At 40.4% G+C, this 24,796-nt stretch overlaps 3 non-coding genes and 1 pseudogene across 3 annotated transcripts; all 4 read right to left on the bottom strand.

The window, feature by feature from the left end:
• Positions 1 to 2,085: 2,085 nt before the first annotated feature.
• Positions 2,086 to 2,265, bottom strand: LOC128655023 (uncharacterized; annotated as a pseudogene).
• Positions 2,266 to 16,733: 14,468 nt separating this feature from the next.
• LOC128654953 (U2 spliceosomal RNA) lies at positions 16,734 to 16,920 on the bottom strand. The gene has a single exon (XR_008401585.1). It is a non-coding gene; the product is annotated as a U2 spliceosomal RNA (small nuclear RNA).
• Positions 16,921 to 23,094: 6,174 nt separating this feature from the next.
• On the bottom strand, positions 23,095 to 23,285 carry LOC128654927 (U2 spliceosomal RNA). The gene has a single exon (XR_008401566.1). It is a non-coding gene; the product is annotated as a U2 spliceosomal RNA (small nuclear RNA).
• A 1,086-nt stretch (positions 23,286 to 24,371) lies between these two features.
• LOC128654969 (U2 spliceosomal RNA) lies at positions 24,372 to 24,568 on the bottom strand. Its single transcript, XR_008401593.1, has one exon. It is a non-coding gene; the product is annotated as a U2 spliceosomal RNA (small nuclear RNA).
• Positions 24,569 to 24,796: the final 228 nt, after the last annotated feature.

Genomic DNA, 24,796 nt, shown 5'->3' with positions numbered 1-24,796 from the left:
TAATGTCTTAAATCTCTTTGGGCAGTCCTTATATAAATGCTCCAAAGAGTTACATAGAGCACACACTTTCACTCTACATTCAGTTGTGGCATGATCATCACATTTACAGAGATTACAAAACTTTTTAGTACAATCAGTAAATTTGTGCCCATAAATTAAACACTTTCTACAGAAATCTGCTTGGCCCTTATAATAGATTCTACCTTTATTTGGGCCAATGGTTGCATTCAAAGGAGGACACTTCAGAACATTAAAGCTTGAATCATCTTTCTGAAATTGTACTAAATATTGACGTAATTTTCTACCACTAGTAATTTTACTGCAAAACTTTTTTAAATACAGAAAAATATCTTCTTCAAGCAAATAAGGATTATACATGTGTATTGTCAGTAAGATGAAATCATCATTAAAAAGCATTTGACAACCAATACCAGTGAACAATTTATCTGTAACATGTGTAGTATATAGAGCTGCAAAGCGAGAAGCCCCAGTAGAACACTCAAAAGCTACATCAATGAAACTTAGTCTTAGGAAATCCTGGCTACAATAAAAATCACTAACCTGAAACCCCATAAGACCTATCAAAATTTTGCTAAACAAAAACTTCTCGTTAACCCTATCTCTCACTGACTCATCTACAAAAAATCTGACGGTATTCTTGTTGGTGGAAACAAATCGCGCCCCAGATTGGGCCGATAAAAATTTGGAATCCGCCATAGCAAAAAAGGACAAAATAATGAGGGAATGCCTCCCCCCCAATAGCAGCAATACCCTCAACCCTAAAAAGGGAAGAGGGCAAGGCCGAGGGGAAGGGTCCTCAAAAACCCTAAAAGATCGCTACCGATCACTTCCCGTTTTAAGTCCAGAGGTCGTGCCCAAACACCCAAAAGCAGCAGCACCCCAACCCCAAAGGGAAGGGGCAACAGGCCAAGTGCGGGGTCCTCTGACTTCCTTCTGGCAAGACCAGCAAAAATAAAATTACCTGCTGATCTTAGCCAAAAGGCAGAGAAGCGATAACGCAAAGCTCTTGTCTGGAACGCCGCACGCTCCGAGAACTCCCTCTGCCTCGAGGAGACACATCACAAACTTTGGAAATTCACAAGCTGCTGCTGCTGCAAACCACAACAACACAGGCCAGGCTGCTAGCCCAGGCAAACAAACACAACTAATACAATCTGCTTCAAGACAAAAAAGCAGCAGCGGCGACGACGACCACCAGGAACCTGCTGCCTGACTACTGGACAGATAGCTGCTCTCCAATTTGCATGGCTCCGCCTCCTCCACCCTCCCCCAAAAACGGCCCCCCTCCTTCCCCCCCCCCCCGCCATCGTCGGCGCTGCACTCTGGAGACAGACAGGCAGAAAGGCGACAAAGCCACCGGGCTGATCAGGCTGATTGCACCTACCTAGCTGCTAGTGGATCTTGTGGTCCTAGCTGCCCGCCTACCTACCTACCTACCTAGCTAGCTAGCTAGCTAGCTAGCTAGCAGGCTACAATCATTTTCGAAAAAACTTCCATGAGCGGGCACCAGGTGGAGAAAGAAGCACACGGACAACATTGACAGCTCCAAAGACTTTTATTGTCTGCCAAGAAGGAGGGATAGATAGAAAGAAAGAAAGAAAGAAACAAACAAACAAACAAAAGAAAGATTTTATAAACACATAGATGTAAATCAAGCGATGGACACATCAAAATACATACAAGAGGATGACACACATACATCAATAAATAAATAAATAAATCAACAAATAAATACATAAATAAATGCATAAATAAATTATTACATAATTACATAAATAAATTCACGCTGCAATACATAGATTTGTGCGGAAAGGCTCGGCCCATGAAAAAGGAACAACCAAGGCTAACAAACACGTCGCCTCGCCAGGTAAATACCGCTTCCTAGGCTTTTTGGGCACAGCACACAAGGGGTTAACAAGACTCGGAAAAGAAAGCAGGCGGGAAAGCTGCTCGTCGCTGAGGCTTTCTTGCAAATATCTGATGCTGCTGCAGCTCTTTTTCCGGCTTTTGGTTGTTGCATGGATGATGAGGAGGATCATTCTGTTTTTGTCACACTGCAAAAGAGAGGGGTGCACCGGTCCTGGAGGTACTGCAATACCAGGTAAATGCGTGGAGTGGACAGAGCAAGCTCTTCTTCCATCTCCCTGTTTCAAAAATCCATTTAATATATGGCACCCAGATAGGGCGCGTATCAGATATTAAACTGATAAGAACAGATTTTTTTTTTTTTTTTTTTAAATCCATTTAGTCATGAGACAAAACCCAAATATGCTTTATAATCTGATCGGCGCCCATTTGCATATATACTGGGAAAACTCAATCACATCCTTGTGGAAAAAAACCTAAAGCCTAACCCTACAATAAACCTAAAAAAAAAACTATCCCTTAATACACTAATCCTCTCTATACACCAACCCAACTACCTATCCCTAAAACACTGTCCCTAAAACACTATCCCTAAAACACTGTCCCTAAAACACTGTCCCTAAAACACTGTCCCTAAAACACTGTCCCTAAACACTGTCCCTAAAACATTATCCCTAAAACACTGTCCCTAAAACACTGTCCCTAAAACACTGTCCCTAAAACACTGTCCCTAAAACACTATCCCTAAACACTGTCCCTAAAACATTGTTAATAAACACTGTCCTCAAATCTAAACTAAAGAACAGAAAATTAAAACTTAATTCTATTCCATAAATAAAATTGCCACTTCTTTTGAGCTAAACCATCTCCAAATTTCTTTTTATCCCGCAAGAAATAAATATACATTAAGCTAAGAGCATAATAAAAACAATTTTTAAGTGAAAGAGTTTCATTCTTAAAAAGTAAAAGATTTCTTGAAAACCATAAGGCTTCTTTAAAACAATTTATCATCATCCAAATACATAAAGATTTTTCTTCCATAAGACCAGGCATTTTACCATATAATACAATTTCATGATTAAAAAACTGCAGACCACCAATTTGCTTAAAAAGAGCACCAATCTTCCTCCATAATTCTTGAGCATAAAAACAATTCCAAAAACATGGAGTGGAGTCTCATCCTGAAAACAATTGGCCCTCGGACATTCGGCCCTTGCAACCAAGCCCCTTCGATGCTGAAATTCACGTGTTGGCAAGGAGCCTGTTACGATGCCCCACGCCAAATCCTTCTGCACGTTACTCAACACAGGATGAGACACCGACTGCCAAACTGCTTTAGAAACAGAAGCACTATAATTTAAAACAGGCGAAACAATTTCTGTTGACTTAAAAAAAAGTAAAAAGTTTCCTGTGGTCTTGTAAAACATCAACAGATAAAAAATTTAAATTATACTCTCTAATAATCTTTTCTAAAATCACATAATGCCCAGGAGGATTAAAAACATAAGGTCTATTAAAATTTAGTAAAACCCAGTTATATTTCTTAAAAATAAAACCAGTAAAAAATTTAATAAAAAAGCTCGCCATACAATCTTCTGATGAAAGAGCCATCTTTATGTTAAAAGCCAAATATTTAAAACTCAAAAAACACTTAAAATCCAAAACATTTTTACCTCCATTAAAATGATCCTTGCACATTTCTGATCTTTTTATTCTCTCCATTTTAGCCCCCCATAAAAAGACAAAACATTCTCTGATCAAACGCTTTAACCAGAGAACCGGAGGGAATAAAATCATTGCAGGATATAAAACAATTGGCAAAATTACTTGTCTGATTATTAAAATTTTACCCTCAAGAGAGAGTTTCCTTAATTTCCAAAAATCTAACTTCTTTTTAATTCTCTGTAAAGTAAAATCCCACATAACATCACTCTTGAGATTAAAAGAAAAATAAATACCCAAAATCTTAATAATATCTCTTTTAACTGGTATTTTAATATCCAATAAACTATCCCATCTCCCAAACAACATACATTCTGATTTATTAATATTAACCTTAAAACCCGAAGCCTCACAGAACCATTCACACATACGAATGGCCCTCTTAAGGGACACCGGATCAGGACAAAAAACGGTAATATCGTCCATATAGGCTACGGTTTTAGCGTGAACCCCACCACCACCCGGAATATGGACACCTTTAATTGATTTTTCTTTTCTGATACCACATAAAAGAGGCTCCACACAACAAATAAAAAGAATTGGGGATAAGGGGCAACCCTGTTTAACACCTGATTCTATTCTAACACCTTCAGTAAGAAACCCATTTACTGAAAAGGCACTAACACACCCCTCATAAATACTTCTAATCTGAGCTAACATCTTCCCAGGAACCCCCAATTTAGTTAAAACCTTAAATAAAAACCTATGGGATAACCTATCAAACGCTTTTTCAAAGTCAATGCTGAACAAAGCTAAATCCTGACGTCTATCTAGGCTAAAAAATATAATATCCCTAATGGCACTTAAAATCTGTGTGATGCTCCTGCCAGGCACGGCGCATACCTGGCAGGGGTCAATCACCTTGGAAATGACGGTTTTCAAACGATTAGCTAAAATCTTTGTAAAAATCTTATAGTCCGTGTTTAAAAGAGTTATTGGACGCCAATTAGAAATTTTACTTTCATCATCTTTTTTATGAAGCAACACAACTACACCTTGCTTCCAAGATACGGGCAAAATATTAAAATCTGCACAGTATTTAATCACAGGAATAAAATCATCTTTAATAATGTCCCAAAACACAGAATAAAACTCTATAGGCAAACCGTCATTTCCAGGCGTTTTATTATTTAAAAAACTCTTAACTGCATCTAAAACCTCAGCATCACTAAAATCCTTTGCTAAAAAATCCCTATCACCAAAATTAAAAGAGGAAGTTAAAAAGTTTAAAAAATATTCTTCTAAGGAATCATCCACAATTTTAGGAGAATATAAAACCGAATAAAAATCATAAACAACTTTCTTAATATCATTAATATCCTCCTTCCCTTCCATAACATCAATAAAAGTCTTTTTAAATTTCAATAAATTTTTATTAGTTTTCAATTTTTTCCAAAACAATACAACAAGTAGACAAATACAGTTCGTGCCAACAACAAAAAAGAAAGAAAGAAAAAGAAAAAAAAAAACATCTGCGGTATATGGCATTCATATAAATAACATATCTAGATTCTCTAGATCCTTTATTTCACATACTTTTTAAGCCACCACATTATTATCTGCTATCTGTATTGTTCTATCCTTATAGATTATATAAATAAAGAAAGGCAATAGTGTTTGGGGAAAATGGGGGAGGGTAGGAAGGGGAAAGAGTAAGAAAGTGTATCCAGTTCCCACTAGTGTATGTCTAGTCTGAGTGTATATTAAACTAGGGATGCTTTACCATGTTCCCAAATAAAGAGTAAGTCATTAATAAAGTCGTGTTTGCCGATATAGGTGTAGTGATGTTTTTCTAGTGTTATAATATGGTCTGTCTCAGCTAGCCATTGTGTTTGAGTGGGTATTTCTTGGCTCTTCCATAGACGAGGGATTAGTCTTTTTGCACTTGTTAGCATCAGTTGGAGAAGTTTCGTGCGGAAAATACAATGTATTGGTGGAAGGATATTGAGCATAATATGTTTACTATTGAGAGAGATATTTGTTCCTAGTATTTTATTAATGCCCCTTTCTATTTGTGACCAGAATTCTGTCAGAAGTGTGCAATCCCACCATATGTGAGTTAAGCTGCCTGTCCCACCACAGCGCCTCCAGCATGCTGAGGAAGTGGTCGGATAAAAGTATCTAAGACGCTGTGGTGTCAGGTACCAGCGGGAGAGTATTTTATAGTTCAGCTCGGTTAGTAACACCGAAGTGGAAGCAGAGTGTGTAGCTTTAAAACTGTTTTTCCAGTCCTCATGCTTGATCTCTTCTAGTCCCTCAGCTTCCCATTTCTTTAAGAAAGTAGGACTACGGTCAGGAAAAAATCCTCTCAATAGCTTATATGTCAATGAAAGCAATGATCTTTGGTAGTCGGGATTAATACATATCTTTTCGAATACAGTCAAAGGTCTAAATATGTGATCTTTGTGTGTGTTGTTGTGAAGCGCTTGCCTTATCTGAAGGTATGAGAACCAACCATGAAAGGGTGCTCCTAGTTTGTCGTTTAACTCAGTTCTGTCCTTAAACTTTCCTGATTCTAATAAAAGATATATTGGCAAGTTACGTAAATGTTTCTCAGAGTTCCGATGAGTAAAGGAAACCCCTTCTAAAAATAGCCGGTTGCCTAGTAAGGGAGTGAGAGGCGAAACTGGGGTGGAGATTACAGTATCATGGGCTAGAACTGAATCCCAGATTTCTAGAGTGGCCTTAATATAGGCATTCTGGTATGCCTGTGGTGGTCTGTGAATTTTAGGTAACCAAGCTATATCTCTCATTTGGTCTATTCCAATAAGGGAGCTCTCCACTTGCACCCAGAGGTCTGATTGTCGGGAATGAGTCCAGGAGATCACCCTGGATAGGTGTACCGCCTTGTAGTAGTTTAAGAGGTTTGGTACACTAAGACCGCCATCTTCTTTATGCATGTATAGTGTGTGCTGGGATACTCTAGGCTTTTTGTAGGACCATATGAATGAATTGATCATTTTCTGTTGCGACCTTAGATATGAGACAGGCAGGGCCATCGGTAGTGTCCGGAAGAGGAATAGATATTTGGGTATTATCATCATTTTAATAGTGTTCACTCGTCCGAACCAAGAAAGATGTCCCTGCCTATGCCATCCCTCCAGAAGGTTTTTGATAGTTTTTTGTAGACTGATATAATTGCACCGGAAGAGGTCTGTGTTGTTCTGGGGAAGATTTAAACCTAAGTATTTAAGTTTGTCTGTAACACGAAATGGCGTGTGTTTCTTTATAAAGTCAATATCTTGCTGGGGGAGGTTCGATAGCATTATGCCTGATTTTTCCATATTTATAGAAAAGTTAGAGACCTACCCATATTCCTCTAGAGTTTTTACCAAGGCAGGAAGGGTAGTGGTAGGTGACTGGAGAGTGAAGATCACATCATCCGCGAATAAAAGGCACTTTTGGTTTACTTGATTATATTGCAAGCCTAGTATATCTTTATTTTCTCTGATTTTTATTGCAAGGATTTCGATAGTTATTGCAAATAGTAAAGGCGACAGAGGGCAACCCTGACGGGTTCCGTTTGTTATATGAAAAGGCTGTGAAAGGGTTCCATTCACTCGGACTCTAGCTTGGGAGTTTGAGTACAACGCCTGAATTCTTGTAATGAAAGCTTCCGAGAAGCCGAACTTCGACAGAGCCCCCCACATAAACTGCCAGTTGACCCTGTCGAAGGCCTTCTCGGCGTCGGATGACAGAAGCGCTAGAGGTGTCCCATTTTCTTTTGTACACTGCAGGGATTGCAACACTCTAATTGTGTTGTCCTTTGCCTCTCTTCCCCTTACGAAGCCAACTTGATCTGGGTGTACGATCTTAGGTAAAATTGCATTAAGGCGGTTAGCGAGAATTTTTGCATATATCTTTATATCAGTATTCAAAAGTGAGATGGGTCTATAATTACCCGCCAGGGTCCCCTCTCTGTCTGCCTTCGGTATCACTGTAATTATGGCGTCTAGTAAAGAGGAAGAAAAAGTCTCTCCCTTATCTACAGATGTAAAGAGTGCATGTAGTGGGGAGCAGAGATGAGCATGAAATAATTGGTAGAATTTGGCAGTTAATCCGTCGGGTCCAGGGGATTTACCATTTGGGAGTGTCTTAATAGTGTTTGCTATTTCTTGGATAGTTATTGGGGCGTCTAGGACTTGGCAATCTACCTCTGAGATACAAGGGGTCTCCAGAGAAGCAAGGTAATGAGAAATATTTTTAGTAGTCTCCTGGGTGGTGTTGGAGTTGATGTTATAGAGCTTTGTATAATATGAAACAAACGTGTCTGCTATTTCTTCGTGTTTGCTGACCGGCCCTCTAGCTGGGTGTATGATAGTCCTAATAAACGAATGAATCTGTCTTCTTTTGAGTGATCTTGCTAACAAGCGCCCCGCTTTATTACTTTCTGCGAAAAACTTGGCTTTGGTTGTTAAAGCCCTCAGGTGGGCTTTTTGGGTTAGATAATTATTAAGGGCTTCCCTTGCTAGCTTAAGGTCAGTGAGCTTTTGGTCTGAAGTTGGATCTACCTTGTGTGCTTTATCAGCTGTGTTCAAATTGTCAGTCAGCGAGGTGAATTGAGTTTTCCCCAGTTTCCGCATTCTAGCGGTGTATTTGTTTAAATGTCCTCTTATGAAGCATTTATACGCCTCCCAATTATTGCCTACAGATGTGTCTTCTGGTTTGTTATGTAGGAAAAACTCCTTAGTCGCCTTACTTACTTCTTTTACTGTTTCTTGGTTTGTCAGAATAGTTTCATCTAATCTCCAAGTCATTGTGTTTTTTGGTCTAGTTGTCCAGAGAAAGGTGGAAACGACCATACTGTGATCTGACCACGGTGTGTGTGATATGGTAGACTGGGTCAGGCTAGTTAAGAGTATTTGACTACACATGATATAATCCAGTCTGGAGTAAGAATGTTGGGGGTGAGAAAAAAAGGTGTAATCTTTCTGTGTGGGGTGTGCAATTCTCCAGGTGTCAAAAAGTGAGATGGAGTGTAAGACTTCACAGTTGGCTTTCAGGGCTTTTTTACTAAGATATGATTTCCCTGTGGAGTTGTCTAAGGACGGGTACATGGTAAAGTTGAAGTCCCCTCCCATTATAATTGGACCTTTGGAGATGTCAAGAATAGCATTGGTAACAGATTTGAAGAAGTGGGGAGTGGGTCTAATCGGGGCGTATATATTGACGAAGGTAACTAAATTACCATAGTATAGCCCTACGAGGATCAATAGTCTGCCCTCTTTATCAGTATATTTCTGTGTCAGTTCAAAGGGGGCGCCTCGTCTGAACGAAATACCAACACCATTATGCCTATTTGTGCTTGAGCTTAGGAAATGCTTGTCAAAGTGTCGTGTGGCTAGCTGAGGCTCATTTCTTTTCTTAAAGTGAGTTTCCTGCAGCATAATAACATCAATACCCTTTTTAAAAAAATCAAAATAGGCAATTGACCGTTTGCCTGCTGATAAGAAACCTTTTACATTCTGGCTTGCTACTCTAATTGTATTCATTTTTGGTCCTAGTTGTAGCTAAGAAGAACACTAGGTTAGTATTTTACCTTATTAGACTTGTGTGCCGGTGGTCTGGAAAAGAGGAAATAAGCAAAAGTGGGGAGATAAGGGAAGGAGAGATATAGCAGGGGTAGATGAACTATTGCCTTTTAGATAGAGCAGATCTCGTTGTATTGTGAAAAAATATATCAATCAGTAATATAATTAACAAATACAGTACAATTACTTTAGGTCTTGAAAAACTTTCAACAAACAAGTGAGGCAGGATAACAGACCGGGAAACTATACACATTTCTGCCAGTGTTTCAGCTGTTAATATCCTTAACTAAAACATTCTATGTTAATCGGTATTATACAAAGATATCAACTCACCATCTGTCTCTTATTGTTAATTTGAGACACCTCTCTGTGTAATCTGTCCTATGAACATTAACAACATTATAAATCAAACTTTAGAGTGAACCTCCTTGTTACTTGTGTAAGCTCCTGTCCTCGCTCATTCGGTATCAGTGAGCTGTTAGTTTACCAAATGAAAAATATCTGACTGAGCTATCTGTTTACTTACTCTGGGTCAGTGATTTACCATGCCCCTCGACCCCTTTTCGCACCGATTACTGTGTTGGATTATAGTTTTATCTGTATTAGGGTCAGTTATTTTGGAGGTAACACTGTGGGTAATACATCTCATTGTCTTTCAGGAGCCCTTATATACAATTTAAGTCCCATATAGTAGGTACTGCCTTGAGACATAAACGATGTGATATAACCTAAACAATTAAGGCGTGCCTAATACATGTAATATACAATAAGCAATTAAAGTACTAACCCTGTATGTTTTTAACATTCGATCATTTTAACTAAACCATTAACTAAAACCATAGAACGTGATAAATGATATACTTGCCCAGCTTCGTCAGTATTATCTTCACTCAGTATTTCTTCATACTATTGTAAAAATTCCTGATGTTAACTCATCAGCCTAAGAAATAAGCGTGAACATATACTAGGGCATGCATAATAGACAATGATCTTCAATAAACAAAGCAATATATCTAGTTCAACCTGGTTGTATAGAGTCTGTGTCCACTGTACTATCTTGTTTCCTTTTAAGTTGAGTGCTGGTGTTATTAGACCATGCTTTCCTCTGCTGTTTTGGGGCCAAATGATCTGGCAGAGCATCATGAGAGGACAGTTCAGCGTATGGTGTGGGTGTGGGTATTCCTGCTGTAGTACAGAATTTGCCAATATCAGATATGGATCTGCATTCAAGTCTATTGCCGTTTCTCGAGACGATCACAGAGGTGGGGAAACCCCATCTGTATGGGATGTTTAGTCGTCGTAAATGAAGGGTTAAGATTGAAAAGTCTCTCCGTTTTTGCAAAGTCCTCGGGGAAAGGTCCTGAAAGATCTGTATTCTGCTTCCTTGGTACATTACTGCTTGTTTCTTTCTAGCCAGATTGTAGATCTCTTCCCTTTGTGGGTAACTTTGAAATCTGACAATGATGTCCCTTGGTGGCGATTCCGCATCTGGTTTTGGGCGAAGGGCCCTGTGCGCTCTGTCTAGAGCCACATCTGTTAGCGTTGTGCCCTCCTCTCCGTTAGCCATTTCTGAGAATAACCCCCTTAGGAATTCTTTTATTTCATTGTTTTGCACTGTTTCAGGAATCCCTCAAAATCGTAAATTGTTTCGTCTGGTGCGATTTTCGAGTTCATCCAGTTTTTCTTCCAGTTCTGCATAATTATGATGTTGATGTGATACTTTAGAAGAGAGATCTGCCATTTTCTGGGAGAAAACAAACTCATGTTCCTCTAGTGAATCGACTCTGCGACTGAGATCTGTTATATCTTTTTTTAAATCGGCACATTCATTTTTGATGCACGTTTTAACTTGATCTATTAGCGCCTCCATGGCTCTGTAGGTGATAGGTGGTTCATCTATTGAATCAGTGACTTCTGGTGTCGTGCTTCTAGAATCCTCAGAATCATCCATTTTTTCCTCTAAGACTGGAGGGTGTAGAAGGGTGGATTCGATTTTATTTTTGTGCTTTTCAGCCTGTTTAAAAAAGGCATTCACTGCCTCCTGGGATTTCTGGGGTGTTTTTGGATGTTTGTCTGCTTTTCCTGCCCTTCTCTGTGACATTATGATATGGTTGTATGGTGTGGTATGGCAGAGGTGACTTATCAGCGTATTGAATGAGCTCTATCCCCCCGGGGTTTTGCTCACACAGAGCGATCACGGACAAGGGAAGGTGGATATGACCCACTGACACACGGGACAGCAGGAAAGGGGGGGGGGGGGAATAGGCTGTATTTATTGTGTTGTTAGGGAGTTCTTCAACTAACAGACCCAAAAATCCAGATGAGGCCCCCAATTTTCTTCTGTTGTGTTGAACGATGAAATGCCTATTCTAGAAGTGTAGGTGTTGGAATGCAGCTAGTTAACATGAGTACTGCCCGATCTCTTGGTCTGTTGTCCTAAATTATGCGTTTGTGAGAGGCTAATTGGGGAAGGTGTACAAAGTTCGCTGCTATAACAAGGAATCCAAGGTTATCTGAACACTTTATGATGTTGGATTAATCAAGTTTCAGACTCTGTAGCAGTGAAGCGCTGATCATTCAGGGTTAAATCTACTTTCGGTTCTGTGTAACTGCGTCACAGCTCATACAAGAATGTCTGAATTAATGTCTCACTTTAAGCAATGGACAGGTTCTCTGTGCTGGGGTTGTAATCGGCTTGCGGTATCATTTATGAGTATCTTGCATAATAAAAGTTGAAGCAAAACAGATATTAGGAGGCCCCTTTTGTCAAGTAATAAAAATTTGTGCAGATCGTTCAGGGTTAAATCTACATTCGGTTCTGTGTAACTGCGTCACAGCTCATACAAGGATGTCTGAATTAATGTCTCACTTTAAACAATGGACAGATTCTCTGTGCTGGGGTTATAATAGGCTTGCGGTATCATTTATGAGTATCTTGCATAATAAAAGTTAACAACAGGTATCAGGAGGCCCCTTTTTTCAGATAATAAAAAATTTGAGATATAACCGTTCCTTGGTATCTACTTGTCAAAATTACACATAATTCTTTGCGTATCACGTTTAGGTATTAGTGGGTTTGCTTCTGTCTCCTTACTGGAGTAAGATAGGTGCTGTTGGTTGGTAATATCGTGACATTTTTATCGTTAGATAGTTTCTCTTACCCTTCTCGGCGATGTTTTGGTTCTCCGGAACATTTGCAAGCCGTCTTGAGTTAGGGTTTGAGCTGGCTGGAGTTCGCTCGACAAAGCGTTAAGGGCTTTAGGCAGATATCACCCGGACTTCTCTCCGATCTGCTACGTAACCAGGGTTTCACCCTGCCTTGTGGTGGTGTAGTTCCCATGCAGCTCTTTGCGGCTTATAGGCCTCCTTCGGTGCTGACTATCAGGTCTTATGGCAGTACTCCGAGGGGATAGAAAAAGCCATACTGAGTGATATCTTTGTGATCCAGGTTATCTCCCCCAGCAAACTGCACCTTTAGGATCTCAACAATGCTGAAGAGAATAGTTATATTTTGTATAATTCCCGGTCCGTCGTAAGAGCCTTAGCTTGTTGCGGCCATCTTAGGAGACCGCACGCTCCGCCCAATAAAAGTCTTTTTATTAATAGTTTTCTTAAAAAAATATCTAGAGCATTTCTCATCCTCTTCTAAAATCTGAACTCTAGAATTAAAAATAATCTGTTTACCTTTATCGTCTAAAACCTTTTTAATATCCTCTTTTAACCTTAAAATATCATCTTCAACTTCACAACCATAAGAACGGGCTTTATAAAGTGCTTGTAGTTTGAATTGTAGTTTTTCATAAAACTCTCTCTTTTCTCTGGCCTTCCGTTTACTGGCTCTAATAAAAAAGTCCCTAATGCGTACCTTAATTTTATCCCACCATAAAACTATATTCTCCTCCCCCCTACAAAACCTCCAAGACAAATAAGACTTAATAAAACTGTGCTTAATATTTTCATCTTCTAACAAAGACGTATTCAGTTTCCAGTAAGAAACCTTACTCTTTGATTTAACAGGAAACTGACATTTAAATTCTAAAAAATTATGATCCGAGAATATATTCTCATTCACACTACATGCACACACCTTAAAAACACTAGAAATAAAAAAGAAATCAATTCGAGATTTAACTAAACTATTTCCCCAGGTAAAACCTTTATCTTTAAAAACATCCTGCAACTGAAAATCTGCCACCAAATTCTTAAGCAAAGTTGCAGAACCCCCCTCCCTCTTTTCCCCAGGTAAAATACAGTTAAAATCCCCTCCTAGTATAAAAGGTGTGTTCCCTGTTAAAAACAAAGCTAAAATATTAAAAAACTCAATTCTTTCCTTTTTTTCCGTAGGGGCATAAACATTAACGCATTTAAACCTAAAACCAGATAAAATAATATTAGCGATCAGGAGTCTACCGGGGACAATATCATCAACACTTTCAATGCTAAAATCCCATCCCCTAAAAAGAATCCCAACCCCAACATTTTTATTCTCATTACCTCCAGACCACAAAGAAGGCCCAATATCCCACCCATTCTTAAAATATTCTACACTAAAACCACTATCTAACCCACATTCCTGTAAAAAATAAATATTATCTTTCCTAACTTTCAAAAAATCGTACAGAGCAGTACGCCGTGCAGCGCCTCTAATGCTCCGTACATTTAAAGAAAAAACACAAACCATGAGAGTGCATTAAGACCTAGCGCTTCCCCCTAGCGCTAAATACTTCATCCCTACCCTCGGAACAGTCACTGGGCAAGGGACTATCTGCACTCTCAATGGCAAGCACCTCTGAACCTGAAGAAAAATTTCTACTTGGAAAATCAGAGATCTTGGTATCCAAAGCACTGTCTGTAAAACTCACAATGGATACATCAATATTAGAATCAGTCACCGAGTTTGGAACAGAGACTTCAAGAGATGTCTCCTGAATGTCCTCCATCAAAGTCTCTAGAGGGGTCTCATCCACATCAACGCGAGATAAAACAGAAAACACATTAGGAGTCTCATAAAGACTAAGAGGAGGCTGCTCCACAACCTCTACTGCAGAAACAGCTGCTCCCTCTTCCATAGACTCAGCATTGGAACAAACAAGAGAGACATCAGAAGAATCAGAGAGATTACCTTTATCTCTCTTCGATTTCTTTGAAGACAATCTCTCTAAAGATACAATCCTTTTATCCATCTGCTTTTTCTTCTTTTTCCCGGATATTTTCCCTCTTTGCTTCCGCAACTGCAGCAAAAGATCCTCCTTAGATGGAGAAGAACGAACCTTCTGCTTTTTAGTAGGAACCGCATCTTGATGCTCCACACTAGACACACTGGGATTTTCAAGTGCTTTTGCGGCCCCTGAACTCCTATAAGGCACAACAGCACGCCAAGCACCCACGTCACTCTTGGCATTGGGATCCCTTTCGTATCCACAACGCTTCAAATCAGCAACATCTTCCTCACTTAACACGATCTGAGGAGAAGAAGCCACCCGCTGACCAGATGGAACAGAGGAGCCCATCACCTCAGGTTGCGACGACTTCTTCTCCCAACGCCTCCTATCAGGACAGACCTTGTACTCATGATCACCTTTCCCACAGTGGTGACAGGTCTTATTTTTACACTCACTGGAAATATGATCAGCACCGCCACAGAATCTACAAACAGGAATATTTCCACATTCCTGTGAGTCATGTCCATACTTCATGCACTTCTTGCAAAATGCAGGCATTTGATTATAGAACAGGAAGCCCCTATTATTCCCAATAGAGAAAATGGGAGGAGGCCTCCTATAACCGCCATATCCATCAGGGTCCTTTTTAAGAGTGGCACGAAACACCCTCTTACCTGTCCAGACCCCAAATTGATTAGTCACCTTTTTCACAAAAAGGACATCCGAACAAAATCGAAATAAATAATTCAGGATAGCCTCCTTCGGCACATGAGGGTTGTACATATGTACCGTTATAAATTTGATAGGATTATCAAATAAAGGAGTTATCTTAACCCCATCCATAATTTCAGACCCCTCTAGCTTCCTGCACGACTCAAAAACAAAACTGGCTAAAAATTCAGAAATCAGGGTCAGATCAAAATAACCCCGTCTTTCAAAGTCTTGAAAGCACATAAAATCTGTATAGCCCAGCTTAAGAGTCTCATGCAGCAAAGTCTTCTGAAGAAACTCTCCATTCTTGAGGCCCTGAAAATCAGCATTTACCTCAATATGGAGAGTATCCATCTTCATCCGAGGAATTGGTCCAAAACGAACACCTCCCAATACTCCGTCTTCCTCACGACCACCGTCCGATCTTCCAGCTCCAACTCCAGCTCCAGCTCCATCACGCTCTTCTCCTGCCATAATAGCAGAATCAGTTTTGATCCCAACCCGGCGCTTAGGATAACCACCCCCCCAATAGCAACATGCAGCTTAAGACACAAAAGTGCCGATGCTACAAGGCCGAGGGAGCAGGTTCCACTAGCTAAACTTCTGGCTAAGACACTTGGTCTTAGCCAAAAGGCCGAGAAGCGATAACGCAAAGCTCTTGTCTGGAACGCCGCACGCTCTGAGAACTCCCTCGCCTCGAGGAGACACATCACAAACTTTGGAAATTCACAAGCTGCTGCTGCTGCAAACCACAACAACACAGGCCAGGCTGCTAGGCCAGGCAAACAAACACAACTAATGCAATCTGCTTCAAGACAAAAAAGCAGCAGCGGCGACGACGACCACCAGGAACCTGCTGCCTGACTACTGGACAGATAGCTGCTCTCCAATTTGCATGGCTCCGCCTCCTCCACCCTCCCCCGAAAACGGCCCCCCTCCTTCCCCCCCCCCCCCCGCCATCGTCGGCGCTGCACTCTGGAGACAGAAAGGCAGAAAGGCGACAAAGCCACCGGGCTGATCAGGCTGATTGCACCTACCTAGCTGCTAGTGGATCTTGTGGGCCTAGTTGCCCGCCTACCTACCTACCTACCTAGCTAGCTAGCTAGCTAGCTAGCAGGCTACAATCATTTTCGAAAAAACTTCCATGAGCGGGCACCAGGTGGAGAAAGAAGCACACGGACAACATTGACAGCTCCAAAGACTTTTATTGTCTGCCAAGAAGGAGGGATAGATAGATAGATAGAAAGAAAGAAAGAAAGAAACAAACAAACAAACAAACAAAAGAAAGATTTTATAAACACATAGATGTAAATCAAGCGATGGACACATCAAAATACATACAAGAGGATGACACACATACATCAATAAATAAATAAATCAACAAATAAATACATAAATAATGCATAAATAAATTATTACATAATTACATAAATAAATTCACGCTGCAATACATACATTTGTGCGGAAAGGCTCGGCCCATGAAAAAGGAACAACCAAGGCTAACAAACACGTCGCCTCGCCAGGTAAATACCGCTTCCTAGACTTTTTGGGCACAGCACACAAGGGGTTAACAAGACTCGGAAAAGAAAGCAGGCGGGAAAGCTGCTCGTCGCTGAGGCTTTCTTGCAAATATCTGATGCTGCTGCAGCTCTTTTTCCGGCTTTTGGTTGTTGCATGGATGATGAGGAGGATCATTCTGTTTTTGTCACACTGCAAAAGAGAGGGGTGCACCGGTCCTGGAGGTACTGCAATACCAGGTCAATGCGTGGAGTGGACAGAGCAAGCTCTTCTTCCATCTCCCTGTTTCAAAAATCCATTTAATATATGGCACCCAGATAGGGCGCGTATCAGATATTAAACTGATAAGAACAGATTTTTTTTTTTAAATTTTTTATTATAAAAATAAAATTTACAACTTAATAATCAGAACAAAAAAATTACTTTTCCAAGAAATATAAAACACAAAAGAAAAAAAAAGAAAACAATAAACTAAATATATTCAATATCAATACACATAAAAAAAAAATCTTAACATAAACAAAATAACAATAATATACATAGTACAATCTTCATTACATATTATGAACACAAATCCTTCCATTTTTTGGTCTTCCAAACACCTTCAGAGTCAACTACCCCAAATCTTTTCCTATCAAGACAAAAATAAAGATATAATCTTCCACATATTAAACGCACACAACCTTTAACATCAATCTCCCGTTTTTGAAAAACAAAAATATTCCTTACATCCCACAAAGATTCTTTTACACAACAAAATAACAACCACAACAACCTCTCTTTAGACTTGTCCAGACCACACAACCCAAACAAAATCATCTCAAAAGAAAAAAACTTGAATCCCAGATAAACCAAAAATCATTCTACCAAGAGCTCTCCACACATCCTTAGCATACTCACAACTCCACAATACATGAACAACATTCTCACACTGACCACAACCATCCCTAGGACACCTCTCAGACCTCACCAAACCTCGTCTATACTGCATTTCTCTTGTCGGCAAACAACCATGCACAGCCATCCAAGAAATATCTTTCTGTCTATTAACCAACCTTTTCTCATTCACATTTTTCCACACTTGAATACTATCACTTTCAGATAAATTTGCTACCAAACACACATTCTCTCTCTCCAATAAAATTTTCAAAATCTTCCTATCCTCACACCACACATCTCTACCCACACCAGATAAATCATACTTTACAATACATCTCTCAATCTTCACATAAAAATCAGGACACTGAAAACACACAGGCTTAGTATTATCACGCAAAAGCATACCAAACTTCCTCAAAACATTCCCAGCAGCATATCTAACCATACAACCCATCACATTCTCCTTAAAAACTCAAACGAACACACATACCAACATACTTCACGCACAAAAACCTCTCAACATCCGGAACAGTCTTACCACCATGCTCTCTCAATTTCACCACCTTCACTCTACTCAGCTTCTCCACCCCCGAACTCCAGAAAAATAAAAAGAACATCCTCACAATCCGCCTTAGAAACCTATCAGGTATAGGAAAAACAAAATTAACATACAATAAAATAGGAAGAAAAACCGATTTAATAATTAACACCCGACCTTCCAAACTTAAATTCCTCAAAGACCAAAAATCAACCTTCTTCTTAAGCTTCATACACACATCTTCCCAACTTTCAGAACCCAATAAATCACACTCAAACTGTGCACCAAGAACTTTAATTGCACCATTCTGTACAGGAAATCCACACAATTCCAAATCCCTCCAAACTCCAAAAGCCTTTACCATACATTTATCCCAATTCACTTGAAAACCACTTGCCATACAAAAACATTCAACCTAAACACACACTCTCCTTAAACTAGCCTGAGACTGACACACAACAGTAACATCATCCATATAACCCAACACTTTTAAAAATCTACCACCACTTCCAGGCACATCCACACTCCTAATAACCTTATCCCTCCTCAAACGCTGCAATAAAGGTTCAATCACACAAACAAAAAGTACAGGAGATAAAGGACATCCCTGTTTCACTCCAGACAAAACAGAAAAACATTCAGACAAAAAACCATTCACTAAAACTCTACTCCCAATATTTCCATACAAACACTTAAACCAAGCAAGCATCTTCTCAGGAATACCCAATCTCTCCAAAATACCAAACATAAAAACATGCGCAACCCTATCATATGCTTTCTCAAAATCAAGAGTAGCAACAGAAACAGACTGTTTACGCTCCAGACAAAACCAAATCACATCCCTCAAACCAACCAAACTCTCAGCAATCTGTCTCCCAGGCACAGCACACACCTGCTCCTCACCAACAATCTTACCAATCACACACTTCATACGATCAGCCAAAACTTTAGCAATAATCTTATAATCGACGTTAAGTAATGAAATTGGTCTCCAATTCTTAAGATCACGCTTATCACCTTTCTTATATAAAAGAACAATCACACCAACACGCATAGAAGCAGACAAAACATTTTTCTCAAAAACCCACTTACACACATCAAGCAAATCTTCTCCAATCAAATTCCAAAATTTACAATAAAAATCCACAGGCAAACCATCACAGCCAGGCGTTTTAAATTTTTTCATCCCACGCACCACCGACAACAATTCATCCAAACAAACCTCACACACCAAACCACTAACATCCTCTTTTTCAATCTTTACCTCAACCTCATCCAAAATCTCTTCATATACACCAAAATCCAAAACTTTCTCACTATATAAATTCTCATAAAATGAAGAAACCTCATTCAAAATCCCATCTTTACCCATCACTTCCTCCCCAGCAACATTCAAAACACTCACCATACCTTCCTTACCTGAAAAAACCTTTTTGAAAAAAAACCTAGAACACTTTTCATCTTTCTCACATACCTCCATTCTAGCTTGCATTACAATCTTACTTCCCTTTTCATCCATACACTTCCTAATCATCTCCTTTGCTTCTTCCAATTCATCCAACACATTCAAACCTAAAGCCCTCAACTCCTTCAAGTAATCCAAACGCATCTGCCATCTCACATACACCATCCTCTCTTTCTTAGCTTTCTCATGACCCTTCCTAATAAAGAATAATCTACACTCAGTCTTAACCCACTCCCACCAATCAAGTACCGAAGAAAAAGCCCACTTCCTGGTTTTCATCCATAAATACTTTTTAACAAAAAGACCCACAATCCAATCATCTTCTAACAAACTAACATTCAACTTCCAGACACCCCTCCCATAATCCACTCTACCTTTTAACTCAACCTCACAAAAAATACATACATGGTCTGTAAAAGACATAGCCATTGAACTATAACTCTTAACAAAAACATTCCTAGAAAAAAAGAAAAAATCAATTCTTGATTTAACATTACCATTTTCAGAAAAAAAAGTAAAACCCCTACCAGAACTTCCAGTGACTCTGAAGGCATCCTTCAGACCAAAAACAGAAATTAACTCCAAAAGGTCCTTACTAGACTTATCCAAAGACCTCTCAACAGCCCCCTCCCGATCACCAACCCTCAAAACACAGTTAAAATCACCAGCAAGCACAGTGAAAACTCTTCCACCCAAAAAAAACTTCAACCTATCAAACAACTGAACCCTCTCAGATTTATTAGCAAAAGCATAAACATTAATAATCCTAATAACCACCCCCCCTAAACTCCACTAAAACTAAAAGAACCCTCCCTTTAAAAATATGCTCAACCTTCAAAATCTTGAAACCACCACCCACAAACAAAATCCCAACCCCCCCATTACGTTCAGTAGAATAGGACCACACCGATGGATCTAGAGACCAAATAGCATCTTTAAAAGAAGATTCCAGATGACATTCCTGCAAACAAAAACATCACAATTTAACTTAGACAACATATCAAAAATACAGGCACGTCTACTGGGTGTACGAATACTTCGCACATTCAAGGATGCTAATTTAATAGACATTAAAAAAGAAAAAAGAAATCAAAAACAGAACTAAGGAGGCTTTTTAACCTCCTTAGATTTAATCAGATTACTCTGAAGAACAGCAACTGAACTAGGGACATAAGGTGGTCTACCACCAGGTCTTTCAACAGGGTCAGCAGAAGATGTCAAACGCTTGATATTAAAACCCTTTTTAGGCTTCTTAGAGTCACTAGCCGACACATCAGATGGAACAGCAACAGATAAGTCCTCCTTAGCAGAAAAAGAAATGGCATCACCAAAAGCAGCCACTTGACTAGGATCCAAGAAAGACACATCACCAACAGAAGTCTCAGAAGTCACACTTCCCGGACTCTGGGGATCTTCTCCAGCCAAACTCTCCTCTACTGATCGCTTTAAATCTCTCTTTACAGGATCCAGATCCATCTCTTCCCCCTCCCCAAGGGAAAAGGCAGGAAGATCATCCTCAGCAGTCTCAGCTATAACCATCCCTTGAGATGAGAGATCCACCACAGAAGAAGAAGCAGGAGAAAAAGCCATACCCTCCACAGGGTCATCAACTGGAACAACTATATCCCCCTTAGGGGCCACTGCTTCCTGGGGTTGACGTAAAACTTCTCCACCAATCTCAGAGGCACGAATTGATTTTTTCATAACAGCCTGAGCATAACTCTTAATTTCTTCTCTATACTGTGGACACAAGCGGGCCAGATGGTCAGAAGAGCCACACAAATTACATTTACGACCAGAGGGACAGTCAGATGCAATATGTCCATATAGACCACAATTACGACAACCAACCTCTGCAGCGCACTCTTCTTTTAGATGGCCGAACTGTTGACACCTGCGACAAAACCTTGGCATATTTGGATAAAACAAAAAACCACGATTTCCAAAAATAGTGAAGGTCTGGGGAGGATGAGACTTGATATCACCATTCTCCAAACGATGAAACTCTACCCAGAACCTTCGCTTCCCATTAAAGGTTCCAAAAGGATTACGCATCTTTTCAGGTAGACTTACAAAAGAGCAGTACTGCTGTAGCCAAGACATAATTTGGCAGTCCTCCACAAACGGATTGTACATATGTACAATAATCGGAGTTCTTTGCTTCTTAGCAGGGCTGCGTATAAAAGAAATACCAGCCAAATCAGGGTGCTCAGACATTTCCACAGCTCGCTCATAACACAAAGTTGTCATCTCCTCCGTCAAAAAAGACACATCATAAGCGCCTTGTTGAACAAAGTTCTGCACACAAAAGAGATTTCCCCTAGACATCCTCAGAACTTTCTCCACAACAATAGTCTGGATATGCAGCAATCCAACGGTCTTTCTCCTCTCCTCACTCACAAAAAAACGGACAGTCTGAGGAAAATTCGGAGCAACTTTATCCATCTTCGCCTCAGGAAACACCATCAGAACAGGGAATGCCGTTCCCCCAAAAGCAGCAGTGAGTTCAACCCAAAAAGGAAGAACACCAGGCCAAAGGACGGGTCCTGTCTAAATGTGCGGCCAATTGACTCAGACACTTGGTCTGAGCCAAAAGGCCGAGAAGCGATAACGCAAAGCTCTTGTCTGGAACGCCGCACGCTCTGAGAACTCCCTCTGCCTCGAGGAGACACATCACAAACTTTGGAAATTCACAAGCTGCTGCTGCTGCAAACCACAACAACACAGGCCAGGCTGCTAGGCCAGGCAAACAAACACAACTAATACAATCTGCTTCATGACCAAACAGCAGCAGCGGCGACGACGACCACCAGGAACCTGCTGCCTGACTACTGGACAGATAGCTGCTCTCCAATTTGCATGGCTCCGCCTCCTCCAACCTCCCCCGAAAATGGCCCCCCTCCTTCCCCCCCCCCCCCCGCCATCGTCGGCGCTGCACTCTGGAGACAGACAGGCAGAAAGGCGACAAAGCCACCGGGCTGATCAGGCTGATTGCACCTACCTAGCTGCTAGTGGATCTTGTGGGCCTAGCTGCCCGCCTACCTACCTACCTACCTAGCTAGCTAGCTAGCTAGCTAGCAGGCTACAATCATTTTCGAAAAAACTTCCATGAGCGGGCACCAGGTGGAGAAAGAAGCACAAAGACAACATTGACAGCTACAAAGACTTTTATTGTCTGCCAAGAAGGAGGGATAGATAGATAGACAGATAGAAAGAAAGAAAGAAACAAACAAACAAACAAACAAACGATTTTATAAACACATAGATGTAAATCAAGCGATGGACACATCAAAATACATACAAGAGGATGACACACATACATCAATAAATAAATAAATCAACAAATAAATACATAAATAAATGCATAAATAAATTATTACATAATTACATAAATAAATTCACGCTGCAATACATAGATTTGTGCGGAAAGGCTCGGCCCATGAAAAAGGAACAACCAAGGCTAACAAACACGTCGCCTCGCCAGGTAAATACCGCTTCCTAGGCTTTTTGGGCACAGCACACAAGGGGTTAACAAGACTCGGAAAAGAAAGCAGGCGGGAAAGCTGCTCGTCGCTGAGGCTTTCTTGCAAATATCTGATGCTGCTGCAGCTCTTTTTCCTGCTTTTGTTTGTTGCATGGATGATGAGGAGGATCATTCTGTTTTTGTCACACTGCAAAAGAGAGGGGTGCACAGGTCCTGGAGGTACTGCAATACCAGGTCAATGCGTGGAGTGGACAGAGCAAGCTCTTCTTCCATCTCCCTGTTTCAAAAATCCATTTAATATATGGCACCCAGATAGGGCGCGTATCAGATATTAAACTGATAAGAACAGATACTACACTTGATCTTAGCCAAAAGGCCGAGAAGCGATAACGCAAAGCTCTTGTCTGGAACGCCACACGCTCCGAGAACTCCCTCTGCCTCGAGGAGACACATCACAAACTTTGGAAATTCACAAGCTGCTGCTGCTGCAAACCACAACAACACAGGCCAGGCTGCTAGGCCAGGCAAACAAACACAACTAATACAATCTGCTTCAAGACAAAAAAGCAGCAGTGAGGATGACGACCACCAGGAACCTGCTGCCTGACTACTGGACAGATAGCTGCTCTCCAATTTGCATGGCTCCGCCTCCTCCACCCTCCCCCGAAAACGGCCCCCCTCCTTCCCCCCCGCTATCGTCGGCGCTGCACTCTGGAGACAGACAGGCAGAAAGGCGACAAAGCCACCGGGCTGATCAGGCTGATTGCACCTACCTAGCTGCTAGTGGATCTTGTGGGCCTAGCTGCCCGCCTACCTACCTACCTAGCTAGCTAGCTAGCTAGCAGGCTACAATCATTTTCGAAAAAACTTCCATGAGCGGGCACCAGGTGGAGAAAGAAGCACACGGACAACATTGACAGCTCCAAAGACTTTTATTGTCTGCCAAGAAGGAGGGATAGATAGATAGATAGATAGAAAGAAAGAAAGAAAGAAAGAAACAAACAAACAAACAAACAAACAAACAAACAAACAAAAGAAAGATTTTATAAACACATAGATGTAAATCAAGCGATGGACACATCAAAATACATACAAGAGGATGACACACATACATCAATAAATAAATAAATCAACAAATAAATACATAAATAAATGCATAAATAAATTATTACATAATTACATAAATAAATTCACGCTGCAATACATAGATTTGTGCGGAAAGGCTCGTCTTATGAAAAAGGAACAACCAAGGCTAACAAACACGTCGCCTCGCCAGGTAAATACCGCTTCCTAGGCTTTTTGGGCACAGCACACAAGGGGTTAACAAGACTCGGAAAAGAAAGCAGGCGGGAAAGCAGCTCGTCGCTGAGGCTTTCTTGCAAATATCTGATGCTGCTGCAGCTCTTTTTCTGGCTTTTGGTTGTTGCATGGATGATGAGGAGGATCATTCTGTTTTTTGTCACACTGCAAAAGAGAGGGGTGCACCGGTCCTGGAGGTACTGCAAAACCAGGTCAATGCGTGGAGTGGACAGAGCAAGCTCTTCTTCCATCTCCCTATTTCAAAAATCCATTTAATATATGGCACCCAGATAGGGCGCGTATCAGATATTAAACTGATAAGAACAGATATTTTTTTTTTTTTTTCCTCTCAGAAACCTCTTAAATAGTCACTTATTATAACCTTTGTTTTCACATTTATCAGGTACAAATGACATACAGGAATCATCACAGAGGAGAGCCACGGAAAATCACAAAATATTATTCCACACCCCCCATTGCCACACTTCCCTTGCTTTCACTTTACCTAAATATTTACAATCTCTAAGAAAATAAATATACATAAGACTTAAAGTTAACCTAACACAATCCTCAACCGACATAACTTCTCTTCTAAACAAA

Source organism: Bombina bombina, chromosome 3 (assembly GCF_027579735.1).
Source record: "Bombina bombina isolate aBomBom1 chromosome 3, aBomBom1.pri, whole genome shotgun sequence".
Taxonomy (NCBI): domain Eukaryota; kingdom Metazoa; phylum Chordata; class Amphibia; order Anura; family Bombinatoridae; genus Bombina; species Bombina bombina.
The sequence above is the reverse complement of the archived record's forward strand: the minus strand, read 5'-3'. Positions and strand labels throughout refer to the sequence as shown.